This window comes from Sturnus vulgaris, chromosome 1, assembly GCF_052056855.1.
Source record: "Sturnus vulgaris isolate bStuVul1 chromosome 1, bStuVul1.hap1, whole genome shotgun sequence".
Lineage (NCBI taxonomy): Eukaryota > Metazoa > Chordata > Aves > Passeriformes > Sturnidae > Sturnus > Sturnus vulgaris.
In genome coordinates, this window is record NC_142243.1 from 9,894,585 (window position 1) to 9,913,108 (window position 18,524).

At 40.1% G+C, this 18,524-nt stretch overlaps 1 protein-coding gene across 8 annotated transcripts in view; it reads left to right on the top strand.

Moving 5' to 3' along the window:
- Positions 1 to 380: 380 nt before the first annotated feature.
- ZMYND11 (zinc finger MYND-type containing 11) overlaps positions 381 to 18,524 on the top strand; it is a 105,534-nt gene continuing 87,390 nt past the window's right edge. For 3 of the 8 annotated variants that reach the window (XM_014872247.2, XM_014872249.2, XM_088159230.1), the window contains exon 1: positions 381 to 641. The gene's annotated coding sequence lies outside the window, so the exon portion shown is untranslated. Of the gene's footprint in view, positions 642 to 1,022; positions 1,110 to 1,753; positions 2,137 to 18,524 lie in introns of those variants that run through there. The other 5 variants (XM_088159219.1, XM_088159202.1, XM_014872246.2 and 2 more) reach the window with 5 other exon arrangements.

Sequence of the window (18,524 nt, forward strand, 5' to 3'; positions counted from 1 at the left end):
TTCCCTACCCTGCAGTGCAAGTATGCCTAACAGTTGGACTCAATTATCATAAAGGTCTTTTCCAATCTAAATGATTCTATGGTTCGGTGATCTACAGCTCATGATGTATGGACAAGTCTGAGACAGACCCTTGATTGTCTATGTTTTAGTTTCTGTTGCTCAAGGTGAGTGCCTACTTTGAAAAACATTATCTGTCATTTCTCCAAGTTAGACTTCATGATAGGAGGAATTTTCATGTATCAAGGCTGAATAAACACCACATTTTCCCTCTGCAACAAAAGAGGGTCCAGACCTAAAAGTGTGACAAAATACATACATAATAAATAGTTAAAGATCCGTTTCAAATGTATTATTAAAAAAAAATAATAAAAGAAACAAACAGCAACTCCAGCAGAGACCACTAGAGTTCTCCTTCTCCCAAATATCCCTAGCACCATCCTAAACCCTGTTTACCCCAGAAACCTGAACTGTGGACAGACAGAAGAGGAGAGAGAGAGAGAAAATTCAGACACAATAAAACTCTGAGGGGAAAAATATGTGGAAGGAGGAGGCAGCAGCGGCCTGGGGAAGGGATTGAAAAGTTTCCCCTGGCTTAACTTCTCCCCCCCCTGCAGCAGCAGAAGCAGCGCCAGCAGCACAAGGTGAGAGAGACTTTTAAGTCTGGGGAGGAGGGGTGTGTGTGCGGGAGGGGGGGTGAATTTACAGCCCTGTGGATATTTCTGTGTCTGCCTCCCTGGCTTTGGGGTGCGAGAGACGCCGTGTCTCATGCTGGGTGGATTTTTTTTTTTTTTTTTTTAATATGATGGAGGATTATAAACATGGCGCCTTAAAAAAACTACAAAATCATGTACACACTGTTCCAAGGAGATGGGGGAGAGGGGACAGGGGAAGGGCTGGGCACCAGGGGAGGGGGCAATCCTTCCCCGCGGGGTGCCGTATGAGGAGGGGGGAGCAATTATACTTAATAATAAAATGTGTGGGGCTGCGGGGGGGAGATGGAAGGCGGGATTTTTTTATTATTATTATTATTTCATTTTTCGGAGTGGGCAGGATTAGCTGGCAGCCCGCTTGGAAAGCGAGGAGGAGAAGGGGACGGCGGCGGAGCGCGTGTGATTATTAACGGCGATTATTTTTGTCCCCACACCTTTCCCGGTCGAATTTCGGCTGGGAGGCGGCGGCGGGTCCCCCGTGCCCCCGTGCCGAGTACAGCCAGCCCCGGGGCCGGGGCGGGAGGAGGTGGGGTGGGGAGAGGGGCGCTCCGGAGAGAATCGCCGCTTCCAGCGCTCCGCGCGGGCCTGCAGGGCGCGGGGGAGCCGGGGACTCGCGTGAGAGGCGAGGCCGGGCAGGGTGTGGTGCAGCCCGGCCTCAGCCCCGTCACCCCCCCGGCCCCGCTCTCTCCCACTCGCGGGGACACCGCTTTGCTCCCCACTCTCCCCCGCTTTCCTTTCGCTCACACACCCCCGCCGCCGCCGCATTTCCTCGCTGGGGAGGGGGATGCCTGCTTGGAGGACGGGTCTTGGCCCGAGAAATGGCAGCTGCTCGACAGCGCCGAGGCTCCACAGGAGAGAGACGGCGGGGCCCCCGCAGGCCGGGCGAGGGTCCATGGCTACCGTGCCCGCGGGGGGCAGGGGAGGGGACGGGGAAAGGGAAAGGGTGAACTCAGAGCCCCAGCCCTCCTCCCCTTGCGGCTGCGGGCGGTGCCACCCCCGCGGCCGGGACGGCCTCGCTGTCCGGCGGGGCACCGGGGGCTCGGCATCGCCTTGCCCCCCGGCACAGCCCGGGGGGCTTCCTCGTCTCTTCCGTGTGCTCTGGGGCAGTGCCCGGGGGGTAAAGGGGGCGATTTCCCCGCTCTCCGCCCCCGGCTCTCCGCGCCCTCCGAGGCAGCGCCGCGAAGGGCCCTCCCGGGGCTGTGCCGGACACGGCGGTTCGGGGAATGCGAGCTGGCGACGGGCTCGCTTTTGTTCGCGTTCTGGGGATCTTTGTGTGTGTGCACCCCCGGAGCCGTGCCTGCAGATAACTGCCCTCGGTGCACTTTGAGGGGTGTTCGCCTTCACCCCTTCCCTCGGGGCTGCTCAGAGGCCTGTGTCCTTTTTTTTTCGGGGAAAGGATGGAAGTGTAGGTGTGGGAGTGCCCGCGGTAAGGATGATGGGGAGCTTCGGTGCGCTTTCCTGACCTTCCGTGTGTTCCATACAGCAGCCCCCCTGTAAAATGCTAATGTTAAGGATTTGGGAAACTTTGTGTATTTTGGGGCTTATCCTGAAACCAGCAGAGTTTGGGAATTTGTTTTTGGTCTTTTGTGAACTTTACAGATGCTAGAGATGGGGTGGTTTGAGAAGTGGAAAATGAGTGAAAAAACTTCAATTGGGTGCTGTTTGCGTTTATAATTTAACCTGGGATCATCTGGCATGGTCTCTGTATTGTAGAAGTAATTCTATTTATTGTAATTGTAAGATCTTATTGCAGTAGAAAAGAAAAAGAGTGAAAAATGCTTTCTTGTCCTATTTAACGCTGATATTTTTTCATTTATCTTGCTTTTGTAGGAAATTGTTCAATATTTTAGGGGTGAATGCTGAGACAGGTGTGAGGAGGGGGGGAAATGGGAGGGGAAATGCCAGTTTGTGGTTCAAGTTGATCTCTTTTGGGTTTTTCTGGTTCCTCATCCTTCAGTATGAAGGACCTGGCATCTCTCCACATTTTCTTTTTTAATTATCAACCAGTCTTGAGTGTGCTACAGAAAGTCTTTAGGGAAGTCGACTGTTTGCTGACTAATGTTTTGTATAAAAGTGGAAGTGCCCACAAAATAATTTCCAATTTTATGGGATTTATGGCATTAATTAATTCCGACTGTGGATTTATGGCCTTAAAATGCCAGCTTTTCTATGCCTAAACAAACGCTCTCTGCTTTGACCAGATAGTTGCAGAGGGAAGGGAGGGAGGGGGATGGTTCTTGGGGTAGGTAGTTCAACAGAGAGCACTTTATCTTGCTGATTGTGAGTTTGGTTTTACTGAGAGGGGGAAAACAGTGTCTATGTTGATGGCTCTGTTGGTTGTGCTATGGGTAGTGGTCTCTTCATCTGCAAGTAATACTTGGTATCAAGTTCACTAACAAAGGTCTGAGGGTCTGAGTGAGAAAAATGACTCTTCCTCTCCACCTCATGAACTGGATAATGTGATGGAAATTGTCTTCTGTTGAACTCAACTTTGTAAGGGGAGTTGTGAGTCTGTGGATGTTGGGAGGCGGTCTTAAAACTTTGGTGATGTGCTAGAAGATACTCTTCAACAGTTTGACGCTTCGTAGCAAAAATTTTACAGGGTAGATCACCTCTGAAGATGTTGTTTGTTTTGTTTTTTAAATCTAAGCAAGCACTTGGCAGCTATTAAATATAAATGTAAAAAACCCAAATTGAGCTTGTTCACCAGAAATCAAAATTCTTAATCATTTGACGTGGTCCTTCTGTAGTATGAGCCAGAGCAATGTTTCATAACTTTTCAGGAAAAAAGCGAGCACTATTGGCGTGACAAGGATTTCATGACTGGAATTGCTGTGCACACAGTGTGTGGCTGGTATTCGTGTGCTGTGTGTCCATACTGTTTGCAGGCAGTAGGCGTTCTGTGGCTATCTGCTGTTCAAGTGTCCTGGGTTCCCCCCTGCCTTGGAGCAGAGAGGAGGAGGGACTGTTCAGGATGACCTGAGGCTTCTGCAGCAGAAGAGCCTGGGTCATGTTTTTGGCCCAAGGTCATTTCAAAATTAAGTGAGAAGGTGAAAGGCTGTGAAGTGTGTTTGGTATTTCTGCCTGCACATAAATAAAACATACTGGGTGCTGTTAGTGATATGGTGCTCCCTGAGCAGATGGACTATGAATTTGGCCTCAAACTCACCTTGAAGTGGCTCAGGCTCCATCTAGACCATTGTGCATTTCTACCAGTGTACCACAGCTTGGGGACCACTGAACTCTGCCATCTGCAGTCGCTGGGTCAGAATCAAATACCTCAAAAGGAAATAGATGAAAGATAACATGGAGATGTTTTCTTAATTTTAGGTATCTAAACATCTCTGTAAATGCCTGCATTACCTAGTTAGTTTTAGCAAATTGTCTCATTTCACACAGTTTGAGAATGAGGGGGAATTTGAGGAGACGTGCTTTGAAATTGAGGACCAATTTCAGTCAGCTAAAGTTCATAAATTTTGGACATACCTGTAACTAATTTTCATAGTAACTACCTTCCACCGTCTTTCAGAGCATTTATCTCTGGAAGTGTATGAAGACTTCAGGCAGTGTGAAACAGACCAGGCTAAAAGTTCTGAAAGAGGGACAAGATGATGATGAAGATGTCTTCAGGAAATTTCTATTTGTTTCTTAAATGACTTTTCAGCTAGATCCAGATTAGCATGTCAGTAAAAAATGCCTTTTACCCATAATGCAGGTTGTTACAAATGCTAACTAGAACTATAAACAAAATTAATCTGTGCAAGGTATATGTGCCTCACTCTGGTGATGAACTTGGTTCATAAAATGTGGAATTGTTTAAAATTACCGGTGAAATGCACACAAGATTTTACTCTCCTGAATGAAGTAGAGTTTGGAGATTTTTAAAAAAGTTAGGTTGGAATTGTTGGAGCAATTCTTTTTCTCATATTTATCCGGCAAATATAAAAATTTGTTTCCGTTCCTGACCACTGATTTTATTAATTGCAGTGGTTTTCCTTCCATTTAATAGGACTTTGTTTAGCCGTCCTTCTTTCCCTGACTGTTTAGGAGGTAGGTAATGTAGGATCATGTTCTTATTCTGCAGAAGGTTTTGTGCCTTGGTTTTTGTTGGGTTTGTTTAGTTTCAGGATGTGGTGAACACTCCCACAGTACGTGTGTAGTACCTGGAGCATGGTGCCCTTGGTTGCTGGGCAGTGCAGTGTATGTCATCTTTTATATAGCTCATACATTTTAGGCTGTCAGTGTTGCTGGTGCTAAACATTGTGAACAAAGATTATTCTTGTCAGGTTCTGGATCATTTTTCATCAGTTGAATGTAAATTTATCTCATAATTGGGTTATTGTTCTAAGGTTTAATCTTCCAGTTGCGGGAGTACAGCCTGCAAAATAGGTAGTTTATAAGATGATGTAATGACTCCATTTTTCAGGAATTTCTTGTTATTGCCGAGAGTTTATGAAATGCAAAACAAATCCGGAAACTTCCACAAACCCCTTCATTCCTGGGTGTATTAGAGGTGACTGATGGACACCTGAGTGGCTGTGTACAGTACAATAAACACTGTGGCCTCAAGGCACAGGTGAACTCCTGTGGCACATGGGACTGTCTGGTTTCCAAGGCCTCTCCACATGCAGCTCCCAGAAACACCAGGGCTGGATTGAGCCCATTTTTTTCACCATGTTTTCAGTTGTGATATTTAAACATAATTTTATCATCTCTTTAAACCAATATCTGCCATCAAGTAAATTGTGAAAGGCTGAACTCTGTCTTTTTATTTATTTCTATCATGCTGTGAATATTGAATTATATGGGGAAAAAAAAGGGTAAACCTAGAATTTTAGTAAGATTTCATTAATATTTACTTATTTTCTTTTTTTTTCTCCCTGAAATGACCAGGGTCTTTTAGTCCTGTGGGCAGGTGACAGCAGGCACTGTGGTGATACATAATGACATGTCCATGAACCCAAGTTAAAGCTCATGGTGTCTAATTTTAGCCAGCTTTGGTAATATCCCATCAGAGCCTGATCCTGTAGCTGTACCATGTAGATAAATTGAGAGTTTGGTGTACAAAAAGACTGGTTTTGCTTTTCTTCAATCTCTCATTTTACTTTACTCACTTCACTAGAATGCCAAAGGTGTCACAAAAATACAGAGAAATGTAATTTGAGTTTAAAGTATGTTATTGACTAAAAAGGCAGTAAAAATTTGTAATTTCAAAATTAGAAATGTATTAACAATATAAGTAAAATATGGTTTATTTGTGTACATACTAGCAATCAGAATATCTTTGCATGTACCTTTACACTGTATTTAGTTTTAAATTCCAGGATTAAATAATTGCTGAATAAACATTGTGAATTCATGATTATGAGTCTTCATACAACTCTCACTTATACTATCATATAAAACTAATTTTTTACAAATCATTTTAACACCAGACACAGTAAAATTTAAAGTACTAAAATCCTCTTATTCTTTAAAAAATTAATTTAAACATGCCAACAAAAATACCAGTAATATCCCATTCACCCTTTTTGTGGTAATTACATTTTTTGCATGCAAAGAACTGGGCCCACTGTCTTAATTTTTTATCCATAATAGGATACTATTGATTTGAGGTCTAGTAATTTTAAAAAAGAAGAGTTAAACATATTCCTTCTTACCTCTCATTTCTCCTGTTGGTTACTATGTTAAATATAAACCAGCTTGCATTATATTCAAATCTATGGTTTTAATGCAGCTGACTTAAGGATGTTTTGGTTACAGAGTATAGGACTCTGCTAGTAGGTGTAGTACTCTAAAGCAGTGTTTTGGCAAGTGGATATTTGTACTTTGATCCCATGCACTTAGGGCATGGCATTGTTATCTGGTCTTTTAAAGAGGGCTGGATGGGAGCTGCGTGCTGTGACTCACGGGACATGGCACTTAGTTTACTAATTTTAGCAGAGCGATTCTTGTCTGTCAACCTTAGGTTTTATTTGAACCTTCTGGAAAAGCGATAAAGTGAAACAAAATGGAGTTGAGACAAAATGATTAGCAGAATCCCAAAGTAGCTAGAAATAGTACGCAGTGAAAAAGAAATTAAAAGTATGTAAGCTATGTTTATTGCTCAACAAATCTTTAAGATCTGAGGGACTGATCTGAGAGCAGCTTTATCTTTCTTAGCACGCTATCATTTTCTGTTAAGTCTCACACAACATTTATGCATTCAGTAAGAGAGGATCTCACACTACAGATACCTGTTTGCAATTACAGATGCTTCTCAAGTCAGAAACCAAGCACCAGCCAAGTCTGCACTGGCTGCTTGTGCCTTATTACTATTTTCTTGGTGTCATTGCTTGTAAAAGAAAACTTCCGAAGAGGACAGAGTCTGTGCCTTGCATAACACTGCAGTGTGTGCATTCACATGCACAAATTAAAGTGGAAATTCTGCCTCAGAATGATGGGGGGGGGGGGGGGGTTCTGTAGTTTTCCTTCTGGTCGGTTGTTAATTTTGTGATCAGTGTCTTATGAGCTGTCATTGACTTCAGAGACAAGCTGAAACCCAGAGTTTATGCATAATCTCCTACCCCCAAGCAATTACTAGGATCCAGGTTCAAAATTGTACAAAATCAAAACAAAAGAATTGCTATTTCATAAAATGTAATCACAGGCCACACAGTCACTGATTGTTCACTGATGAAAATTGATATTCACTGCAGAAAATTCATTGTTACCCATAGATTAATATTAATATAATGATGGAGACCTTGATCATATAAGCACTTGTTTCCCACAGGCATGAAAATGCATAGGCCTTGGAGCATATTGATGAATAAGTTTAGTTCCACAAAACAGTTTTAAAAATTAAAACCTCACGTATTCAATATTCACGGAAGAACATAGTCAAAATTAGTTGTGCTGGTATAATTTTATGTAATGCTGTATTTTTGATTCTTCTACAGAGTTACATAGCAGTGTTACATGGGCATTTTTAATGCATTTTCAATATCAAAAGTATGACTTGATTTTTTGCACATGCTAGATTTTACATTCATGCTTGTCTCCATTGAAGTTAAGGCACTTTTCCTATATGTACATTAGTCTTTGAAGGAATTTACAGTGCTTATGAAAAGAACAGAGAAAACTTGGATATTTTTCTGTTAGTGATTTCTGCCATTTGCTGTATATCTTAAATCCTGTGTGTTATAGAAAACTGTAATTATAGATAAAGAAGAAATTCCTACTGGAAAAACCAATACCATTATGAGAAGAAAGGTTTATCAGGAAAAGCTAGAAAAGAGCTACATCAGGAAAGCTAGAAAACAGATATGTCAGGAAACTGTGTATTTTAACATAGTTTCAAAACTGTAAATTTTGAATATGCAAGCAGGTTAAGTAATAATTTTTTTTTATCATAAGACATAAATTAAAAACCTGAATTCTGAAAGTTATCTTGATTCATCCTGTTCTTATCATTTACCTGCAAACAGTAGGCAAATCTAGGCAATCCTTTTGCTCCACGCAACAAATTGTTTAGAGTGAGTAATGTTCTCCTCACCTTGTGCTTCTGTTCCTTCTTTGTTAAACATTCAAAATTGCAGGAAGCTTTATTTCTTTTTAATTAAAAAATTACTAGTTGTTTTCTCAGGAACCAGACTGACACTGTTTTTAGTTTCACATAACTATAGTTGAGAATTTAGGACCTTCCTAAGAACTGGCTGCATGGACTTTTCTCAGGAAGCTTCAGTGTCAGTCATTACATGCAAGCTGATATTTGAATACAGTATGGCACACTGAATAATTTGGCATTGGCTCAAACATTAAAAAAAAATCCCCAAATAAAAATAGCTTAAAACCTCTTGGTCATAGTAAAATGTGAGGAACAGTGAGAAGGGATGTACATTTTGCTAACAGATGACTCTGGGTGTCTGACCTCTTAGCAGTCTGACTAGAATGGAATATCAGGCTGTTTAAAAGCTGCCATATTAAAATATTGTTTGGTTGGTTGGGGTTTCTTTTGTGTTAAAAGAAGATGTTTTGTTTCACCGACACAACTTTTTGAAGAAGAATGCTGATGCATACCTGGGAGCATTTCAGACTGGCACTGTTGGAAAGTGAGAAACATGGACACTCCCAGTCTGTAATTGTGTCTTTCAGTTTTGTAGCTTTGTGTTCATCTTCTGCTTAGACTGACCTGAAATAAATAGACTTACAGGAAATATTTGTTGTAAGAAAGAGATTCTTCCATTTCCTGCACACTTTCTACTCTGCTGTCTCCCAGAAGGCTTCTTTGTAAGTCTCCTAATTGGAAGCATACTCCTAACTTCTCTCTGGTTCCAGACATGAAATTTCCTCTTGTTATTGAACTTGCACCTTTTAGGAAGTACAGATTAGGAGTCAATCATCTCCAGGAGCCAGTATGGTTTGGGTTTTTTTGTTTGTTTTTTTAATTCATGCTGATGTTCTTTTTCACAATAGTTTTAAAAAGTAGTATAAAAATAACCCATGGGCCAGTCAACCAAGTATTAGCCAAAGTCTTAGCACTAATTCCTGGAAACATGGAGCTTTCAATAAAATGGAAGGACTTTTGTTCTTCACACAGGCACAGGAAATACCAATAAACATCAGCTAAAGCTGTGTGGTGGTGCAGATTCTTGGAGTACAGGTGCACCAAGGAGTGAGGAGCTGAGCATGGTTTGCACTGCCAATTTTAGTGGATAAGTAGTTGCAGGGTTTCCTGAGCCAGTGGGAAGGAATGGTATCAAAATTTCTGCTTGGCTCTTCTTCCAGGAGAACTGCGTTTCTTGATCAAACTAGCATGTCATGTAATCCAGAGTCTTGTTTCCAGCCATCAGATGTCTCCTAAAAAGGTGTCAAAAATCAGGCAATTTTCTGTGGTAGAAAGCTACAGAATACTTGTTTTCCATACTAATACAAACAATAGTAATTTACATTATGGCTTCTGTTTTTACACGTGTGGAAGTTTTATTTGTTCCATCTTTTGAATGTTTTAATTTCTCTTTCCAGTAATAACTGAATATTTTAGCTGTAATGTTGAGACCTACTGATTTTTAGGTCAAGCCTGTTCTGTCCTCTCCACATGCCTTGCAGCCTCCCACTGCAGTGCTCTTTCTCTTTGCGCATTTTCCAAGAGCTTCTTCCTAGGTAGCAGGAAAGAGCCGTGTTACACCTGCTTCTCTGGGGGATTTGATGGAGATAAGTGACCTCGAGGGGCGAGTTAGTGAAAGGCTGTAGTGGTTGTCTGCTTAGTACCAGTAAGAGCTGGGGAATGCACATATGAAAAGAAGAAAGGGAGACTTTGTTGTGAGATGCACGTTAAGTGGAAGTCGAGGTACACCCTTGTCACAGGAGACAGGACTGCTGCTTTGCTGATGTCATTTGGTGCAGCTCTGTTGACTTTAGTGGGGCAATATTAGTTTACACCTGCAGAAAATTTTCTCCTGAATCTCTGGGAATGAGAATATAAAATGAAGTGTTTATGGGTGAGTGACAGAGAGAGTGCATGCGAGGGAGAGCGTGCACGCACACACTTTCAGGCCTGATTGATTGTATGAAAAAAAACCCTGGAGTTGAAAGAACATTATTTTAAATTAACATTCATTATCTTCACGCGTGAGATAACAGTTCACTTTGGACCAGATCCTAACACCATTATATTTCCTGAGCAGAGACTGCTTTTTTTCTTGAGTGAGGTTATTCACTATGAGAATGGCAAAATGTAGTCAGATTTTTGACAATTAAAATATATGGTTTAGTCACTATATGTTAGAATAAAGCTATGTTATTTCTGTCGGTAAAACATGGTTTTTTTTCATATAAGAAAACCATTTAGAAGAACTGGTTACATTTTCTTTGAAATGTGAAATAAAAAGTAAGTTACTTTTTTTTTTTTTTTTTTTTTTTTTTTTTGGTCTCATCTTATGCCTGGAAAAGCTTGCAGCCATTTTAATTCATGCTGCATTCATTGATCCAGCAGTTAAATCATTTAATCACTGTGCAGCTAGGTCGTCTGCCTATTGGACACTGTAAAAGTGTTCAGTAATACACTTAGGGTTATTGGCTTCTAAATGCCACTTTTGAAAAAAAGAAAAAACAAACAGCAAGCAAACTATGAACACCCCAGTTAACTGATGAACATTATAAGAGAAAATACAATGTGAGTTCAAGGTCTTATCACTCAACTCTTTTTTGTTCTGTACCTAACATAAGTAGAAAAAAACATACCATAGCAAACAAAGGAAAAAAATCTGATTTTGATATTGTTTGGCAGTTCTTTTACATACAGAGTTTTGCAATATTAAGTCATCTAATTAGGCAGCAGCTTGTATGAAATATTTTCATAACAGACATAGTTTGTGAGCATGGAAATGAAAGCCACATTTTAAAATTATAACCCCAAATAACTTTCTGAATTTAAATATTACTCTGAAAATGGCTTATTCTGTAAGTATAATCATGTGAAAGAAAGTGGGAGAAGTTTCTATTTTATGTCAACATCAACTAGAAAACTTAATACCTTAGACTTAAATGCTGCAGCTATAGAAACCAAATAATCTAAATACATAAGAAGGGAAATAAGTGCAGCAGCTGCTAATAGGTGGCAGTGAAAAGCAGAGGAAAATATCATGATGCTTTTAAGTGTCCTGTATTTTCTGAGAGGGAGCTACTTACAATCAAATAAATCTCCTCTTGGTATGCAATAGGCAAGTATCTTTTCCAGAGAGACATGGTAATTTCTTTGGCAGTGATGCACTTGGCACCAATGGTTTTTAAAGGGTCACCCATGTGCTTTTCAGTTATTTGCCTGCAGAGATGAAAAGAGAAGTTCATGCTCTTGTGAGTACTGTTGTCTGTCTGAGTGCAGGTGGAACAAGAAAGTCGTGTTTCATATGAAGATGGAAACTGTATTTTCCTCTTATTCCATGAAGGCTCAAAATCCAGGCATACCAATTCCATCTGTGTTTGGATCCCTTGGCCTCTTGCCTTGTGCTTTCCTGATCTACACTGAAAGCTTCATCAGATGAGAAGTTATGATCATGTTAAGTATCTCTCTGTACCTTCAGCAGAGAGACTCTAAACAGAGGAGAGGGTCAGTTGTTCATCTTATTTGGTGTTTTCTTAATTAGCAAATTTTTAGTGGTTTCACTCTCCAACTTCTAATAGGTCCTCTGCTTTATTATGTTAGATTATTACAATTTCGGTACAGCTGCTTGTTATACTTTCATCTGGGCATTCTGGGATGTCATTACCTTTTTGGAAATAATGTCATGATACTTGTACATGAGGAGTTTGACAGTAGAGGAGGAATTTGACTAAAGGTTTAACAAATGCCATCCCACTGCTGAGTTAGACCTCAGTGAGGCAGTTTTAATAGGGATCTGATACTTTTGCTCTCTTTCTTTTGGAAGAACATTGAAAGGACTGCAAACTCAGACGAATGTGCTGTGTCCTCAATGTGTATTTCTTTACCAGTAAATAGGGAATTCAGTCATGGAAGGCAACTCGGTGAGGTTAAAGAAAGAAAGGTGCTGAAATCAGCAGCATGTCAAAGGAAAATGAGAATTCAGTGACAATAAAAGCAAAGTGTCGGTGTTAATGCAACATACTTTCAGGTTTTGAAGAGCTGAAGATGCCTCTTAAAAGCGGGTTTGGGTGGCTGAATTGCAGTTTAGGAGCTGTCAAAGGACAGGCTGTTAAAGGAGGCTGAAGTCCTGGCAGGACAGCAAACAAGCATCCCTTGAGCTCAGCCCGTTCTGGTAGGTGTGGTGACCAGATGTTTCTCAGACAATATATGAAGTGCAATATTGCAGTGGGTATCAAACCTTTTCACATGTAAGTCGCTAAATTTAAGAAACAAAAAGAGCTCTAGACAGCTTGAAATTACAGCCCTGCTTTCCCACGTTTCTTCTGAGTTCCACTGAATTAATGAAATTAACTGAGCTGCCAGAGCGGGTGGAGAGCTGCTGTCGCAGGAACCCCACATCGGGCAGAAGTGCTGATTTACAGTCGCTTTGTCTTGAATTTAAATGATGACCTTCACTTCCTGCTCTCAGACTACAGCAGGCTGCAATGGAGGTAGCCTTGAGAAGGTGTTTGCTAATGAGGCTCTAGCACCTTTGATAGCTATGCTAGCTAATCAGAAAGTGATAGATGATGTGGTGTTGTGTTCGGAAATTTCATTTAAAGTGTATATTTATATACTTATAATTTCGACCCATTCAAGCCATTTGTATGATCTCTGTGTCTCCACAAGAGTAGGGAGGTTGCCCTGGCTGAATTCAAGTTGGACTAATTACATTCTGAGTACCTAGATTTCTGTAAAGTTTCATCTGGATTTTGTTACTGTTGTTTATTTAAATAGTAATGCATATGTACATGGAAACTTATAAAATCACTGCACAGGATAAAAAAAGTTAGGAAAATCCCTGCTCCAAATTACATTAGGTATTTGTGCATGAATAAGTATAGTGTGGCATGATACAGTACAGAAAAAATATGAAATGGCATATTCAGTAATAGCATTCATAGAAGAGGTAGGTTTTCAGAGTTTATGAAATAGGTTAAGTTGCTGAGTAGTGTGCACTGTTAAACATATGATGGATTGTGCAGCAGGAATGGATATAATTCACTGGTAGGAGAAATAATGCTTGTTTGTATTGTAGCTAAACTATATATTTTTACAAGGTTATCAGGCATGGATTTTACATGTGTGTCAACAAGGGAGTGGGAGCCAATTTATGTGGTGATGTCAAAGGGACTTAGGCAATCACAGATCTGCACGTGGCAATCATCTGCTGGCACAGAAACGTTTCTCTTCTACATACAAAGACACATTTTATCATTTGCCACTCAGTCTCTCAGAATCCTGCTTAAATTACAGTAGGAAGCACTTGCTGTTTGTTACTGTAGAGTAAGAGTTAGGTGAAAAAGAACCCAAGCCACATCCTGTTGTGGAGAGTTATTTTGCAGAAATATGAACTTAAAAGCCACAAGCTTGCTCTTAAAACTGATTGATATTAATAGCCAATATTAACCTGGAATGGATTTCCAGAGGAGATCAAAATAATCCAGTATTAGACCATACTGCATAACCATAGCAGTCTAGTATTTACAAGAATTGTCGCAGTGTTCTTCCAAAAATAACTTGTCTGTTTAGAGATGCTTCATCCACAGTGCATATGTACCCCACTAGACAAAGATGTTAGAAGTAGATGGGAAAACAGCTTTCATTTTAAAAATTATTTCAAGAAAAATGCTCTTGACTAGTACTTGTGAGTGAAATCATACCCAACTCAAAGAGATTGTTCACAAAAAGAGGTTGGGGTTTCTTTGGTTTTCTTTATTTTGAAGATATCTTAGAATTTACATATTAACAGTGATGTTTCTTATTGTTAGTCGTGCTTTTTGCATAACTTCATTTCTAGTAAAGATAGTAAATAATGTGCTATGTATTTACATGACAGAAAAATTTACTACAATATATGGGTGAAAACGACTGTTCTTTTAATTTTGGTCCATTCAATGGCTTGGCCATATTTTTGGAAAGAATTTTTCTGTGTTACCTAGCTTAAATAATTTTATCTGTTTCTTCTGTATCAAACCCAGTGAAAATGCTATCACAAGCCCTTGTGACAGCAGCCAACCTATTGTGTGTAAGTGAAAGGGCTGAAGCCCCATCTGTCAGTGCTCTGAGACAGACAGGTATCTTATCCACTTTAGTGTCTTTCTAGCTTTTGTCATCAGTGGACTTCTTCCTATTTAAAAAAAATCAGGAATAAGGAACAAGGAAAGACATGCAGCATCCACATGCTGCACATTATGGGAATAAGATCCATGTGGCTTCTTACCTTTTTTTTTTTCCTCTTTCTGTATCATTTATAAAAGCTGTTATGGAATATCTGCTTAAGGCTAAAAGAGTCTGAATTCTCACTTAGCCTCATTAAGGTCTTGGGCTTGGTGTTTACTACTTTTGCTTTCATCAAGGCCACTTCCTCAGAGGCTTTTGCAGGAGACACATATGTTCTTATGAATAACATTCTTCATTTTCTGTCTCAAATCATGGTAGAATTTTACTTTTTAATCAGCAGGTTTTCTTTAAACTCAAAATTTTATTGCTGGTGTTCTACCTCTAAAGCAGATTTTTTTATTTTGTGCTTTTATGTCATGAGTTGTCTACTTCTATATTCACACATTTAAATGCTTCAGGCTATTCATTGTATGTCTTCTGGGGGGTTTAACAGTTCAGCCATTTCCACACAGACTGTCGAAGTCAGTTGGAGACTCTGTCAAAATTTGCTATCACACTGCTAAGATGAATCTCCCACTGTCACTACAGAATACTTCTTCAGAGCACAAAACACTGTTAAGAAATAGTTGAGGTACTAGAGGTGATGCTATCTGTAGCTCCATCAGTAGCTTCACCATGTGCTCTTGGAATGGTTTCTTTAAAAGACTCCATGCCCTCGGGTGCTTAGTGGCCAGGTGTAGCTGTTGAAGTCACTATGATAAACTGTACTAGTGCCCTCAAAATAGAAAAAGAGTTGATTTACCATAGGCAACTTTAAAAAAATATGTTTAATTCACATAAATGTTTTCTATTTTGATTATTTTTTTTCCCTCAGAATTTTTTAAATTTATCTGAGTTTTCTTTCTCTGGTTGGGAGGAAATGAAAAGTGACACAGTCAGTACCTTATATACTTATTCATTGCAAAGATGGAAGACTAGTCTTACATGAAAGGACATATATGTAGCCCAGTGGTTTGAATATACATGAAGAATTCATGTCTCAAAGAATTCTGGTTATTGGTAAGCAACCTCTCTTTATTTTAGCTGTAAATTTAAATTTTGAATAATGAACGTGCTTAGACTAGTGATGTGCTTATTAGGTTAAAAAAAGAACAAGATTTTAATAGGAAAAAATTATCACAAGACAAAACAGCACATGATCTCATTAGCATTTATGGATTGCTAAACTGCAGTTTAAAAGTCACGTTTCTGTCCAAAGAAGTTTTCCACAATAGTCATACAAGCAAAATTAAACAGTGTTGTTTTAGTTTGTTTACTTGGGGTCAGATTTTCAATGATCAGAGTGATTAAAGTTGCAGTTGTCTGCAAAGGCAGCACTAATTAGCTGCAATTCATGTTAGTGGGACTTTGAATAAATGTTGGTTCTGAAAAATCTCATCACGTATGGACATCGTATCTATTTTCAGACATCTTTGAAAATCTGGCCCTTAGGACAGATTACATCTTTCCTACTCTTGTTTCAGTGGTTTTCCCTTAGCAGTTCTCCATTTTACTCTGCTCAGTAAGTCCATCAATTTTAAACAGCATTTTGTAGTAATTTTTTGTATCTAAGAGTTTATACTTGTCAGGAGGGATAGATTGACAGAAGAGGCTTGGCCCTGGCTTTCCATGCAGTTTTTTATTTCTCTGCTCTAATAACATAAATAGTTCTTAGGGTAATTCTTTTCATCCATAGATGTTTAAGTGCTGCAGAAGAAGGATTAGTGTAATTAGTTTTGCATTTGGAAATGGTAGTGTAGAGATATGCAGTGACTTGCCTGAAGTTAACTATAGCACAGGAGGCGACTACCAAGTTATGAACCCTGGCTCTCAGTCTGCTTTCTTCAGCTAATGGAGTTTCAGAGTGCTTGATCTATCCACACAAAATAACCAGACGAGAATCTTCTAAATGGAGTGATTTGGTACTTATGCAGTGTGAGTCATGTTCTGGGATGCTGGCAGTGTTTTTTTGTGATATTTCCGTTTCACATTCAGCTTCGGGGGCTCAGCGGGGGCTTTTGGTCTGGTTACCATATGAAGTTCATCAGGGGTGACAGGGGAAAGCAGCTTAATGTGCTCATGTTATTTTTGTCCATAGTAGAAATTTGTGATGGGGACTGTTTCTGTTTTGCATAAAGCCACCAAAATAGTGCATTGACTGTAAGCTAACTGGAGGTGCCCAGGACTATTTACAGCAGAATTGCCTGGACAGTGTCAGTTACTGAGTGTAATTATTTTGATCTCACAGAGAGCAAAGCATAAAAACCACTTAGCAGACTTCCTAAATTGCACACCCTGTTAATTGTGGTGCTGAAGTTGGGTACCTTCACTAGGCCTTCCAGACTCAGCTTTTTGTGTAATGGTTCTCCGACAGTAAAATGAAAAAAAAGAAAAAAGAAAAACAAATCTTACAAAGTTCTGTGGGCATAAAAACGTTCAAGGCTACAAGATCCTCTGCCAAGATGGTTTGCGGAAAAACACTAATAACCTTATCCAGCTGCTACTCACCATGGAGTCCTTACCACCCTCTTGCCTTGCTTTCTCAGAATTGACTGTAGAGGAATATCTGCTGTAGGTACTGTGAGAGCTTGTGGCCTAGTTTGTTTGCTTTTCTCTACCCCATTGACTGGAGTGGACTAAAGCAAGCTTTTCAGGCGGGAGAACAGACATGTGGTCAGTTTTCCTTAAATTAATTCCTGTAACTTGCTCAGCTGAGGTTTGTTCCTGGTTCCAAAGGCTAGAGACTCTTTCCTCCAAGGATTCAAGTAGCCAACACTGCTTTAGCAGCCCTAAAGTAAGGACAGATTTGTCTTTAGGATTCCTTGTCTTCAGCACAACAGAAAGGCTCAGGATAGTTAATGTTTTGTTCAAATTAAAAGATTCTCCAGATTCCTTGTAGCAGAGTCAGTTCTAGTCAGAGCTTGATTTAGAGAAAGAACTGGTATTTGTGAGCCTTACAGGTGTCTTAGATGGGAAGGCATCTGGTTGAAACATGCAGGTCTATTTGCTGAGTCAGTAAAAATACCTAATCTTTATTACTTTTATTTACAGCCTGCTTATATTAATAAGCTAGGATTTAGATTTGTTGTGACTTAGATGTTGACATCGGTGTTCCAACAGAGAGGCTGAAACTATGCTGTTACTTATGTTACCTTCTCCATCTTCAGCCCTGGAGCATCCCATATATTTGAGTAGCTTCATGTCATGCACCAGGAATTCGGTAAATGTGTCTTTCCCCTGTGGTTCTTATGATCTCTACAAATATGTCTAGAGGGAGGTGATTGTGGAAAAGAGTAAAAAGCCACTTAAGCCACAGTATTAGTGTGAGTATGACAGCACACAGCCAGTCTGGGTAAGTGTGGATTGGAAACAGGCTGTAGGATCTAAACATGAGCATTTCAGACGGAGGAGCCTGACATGATGTCTATATCACATATGTTTGTTGTGACTGCTTTTAAGTGTTTACTGGGTAGGGCAAACACGGCCAAACTGGCACACCCTGTGGGGATTGCACACTAAAAGTCCTATGTGGATATGAGCCAAAATTTCTATACCCTGAGCTTTGGATAGCTGAGAGCTCCCAAAATGGTGGTTGGGACTTGTCTCAGTGTTGAGTGATAGGCTGGTGTTTGTTTCAGCAAGTCTTGATGACTGGTTTCTTCCAAATCCAGTGATCTGAGTTTATTCAGCCCTTGTGGCACCAGCATAACCCTCCTGCCAGGTACATGATGAGAACTGTACCTGAAATATTGTGAGCCAGGAGCTGTGGCTGCCCACCATGGACTGGTGAGAGTAACTCATCAGGTTTCTGCAATGATTTACCAGTCTCATTTTTGTGCTTGTAACAGATTCTGAATATACTTCTCTATGGCATAGTTTCTTCCCTGTAAAGTAGCAGTATCAGCACTTTGCTGGATTATGAGGCATTTGGAGTATAAATTAGAGGGGGAATAGTTGCTAAGCCATACACTTCCATTTCATTATTTGAACAGGTCTGCTTCTAAGGTAGAAGGAGATAAAGATAATAT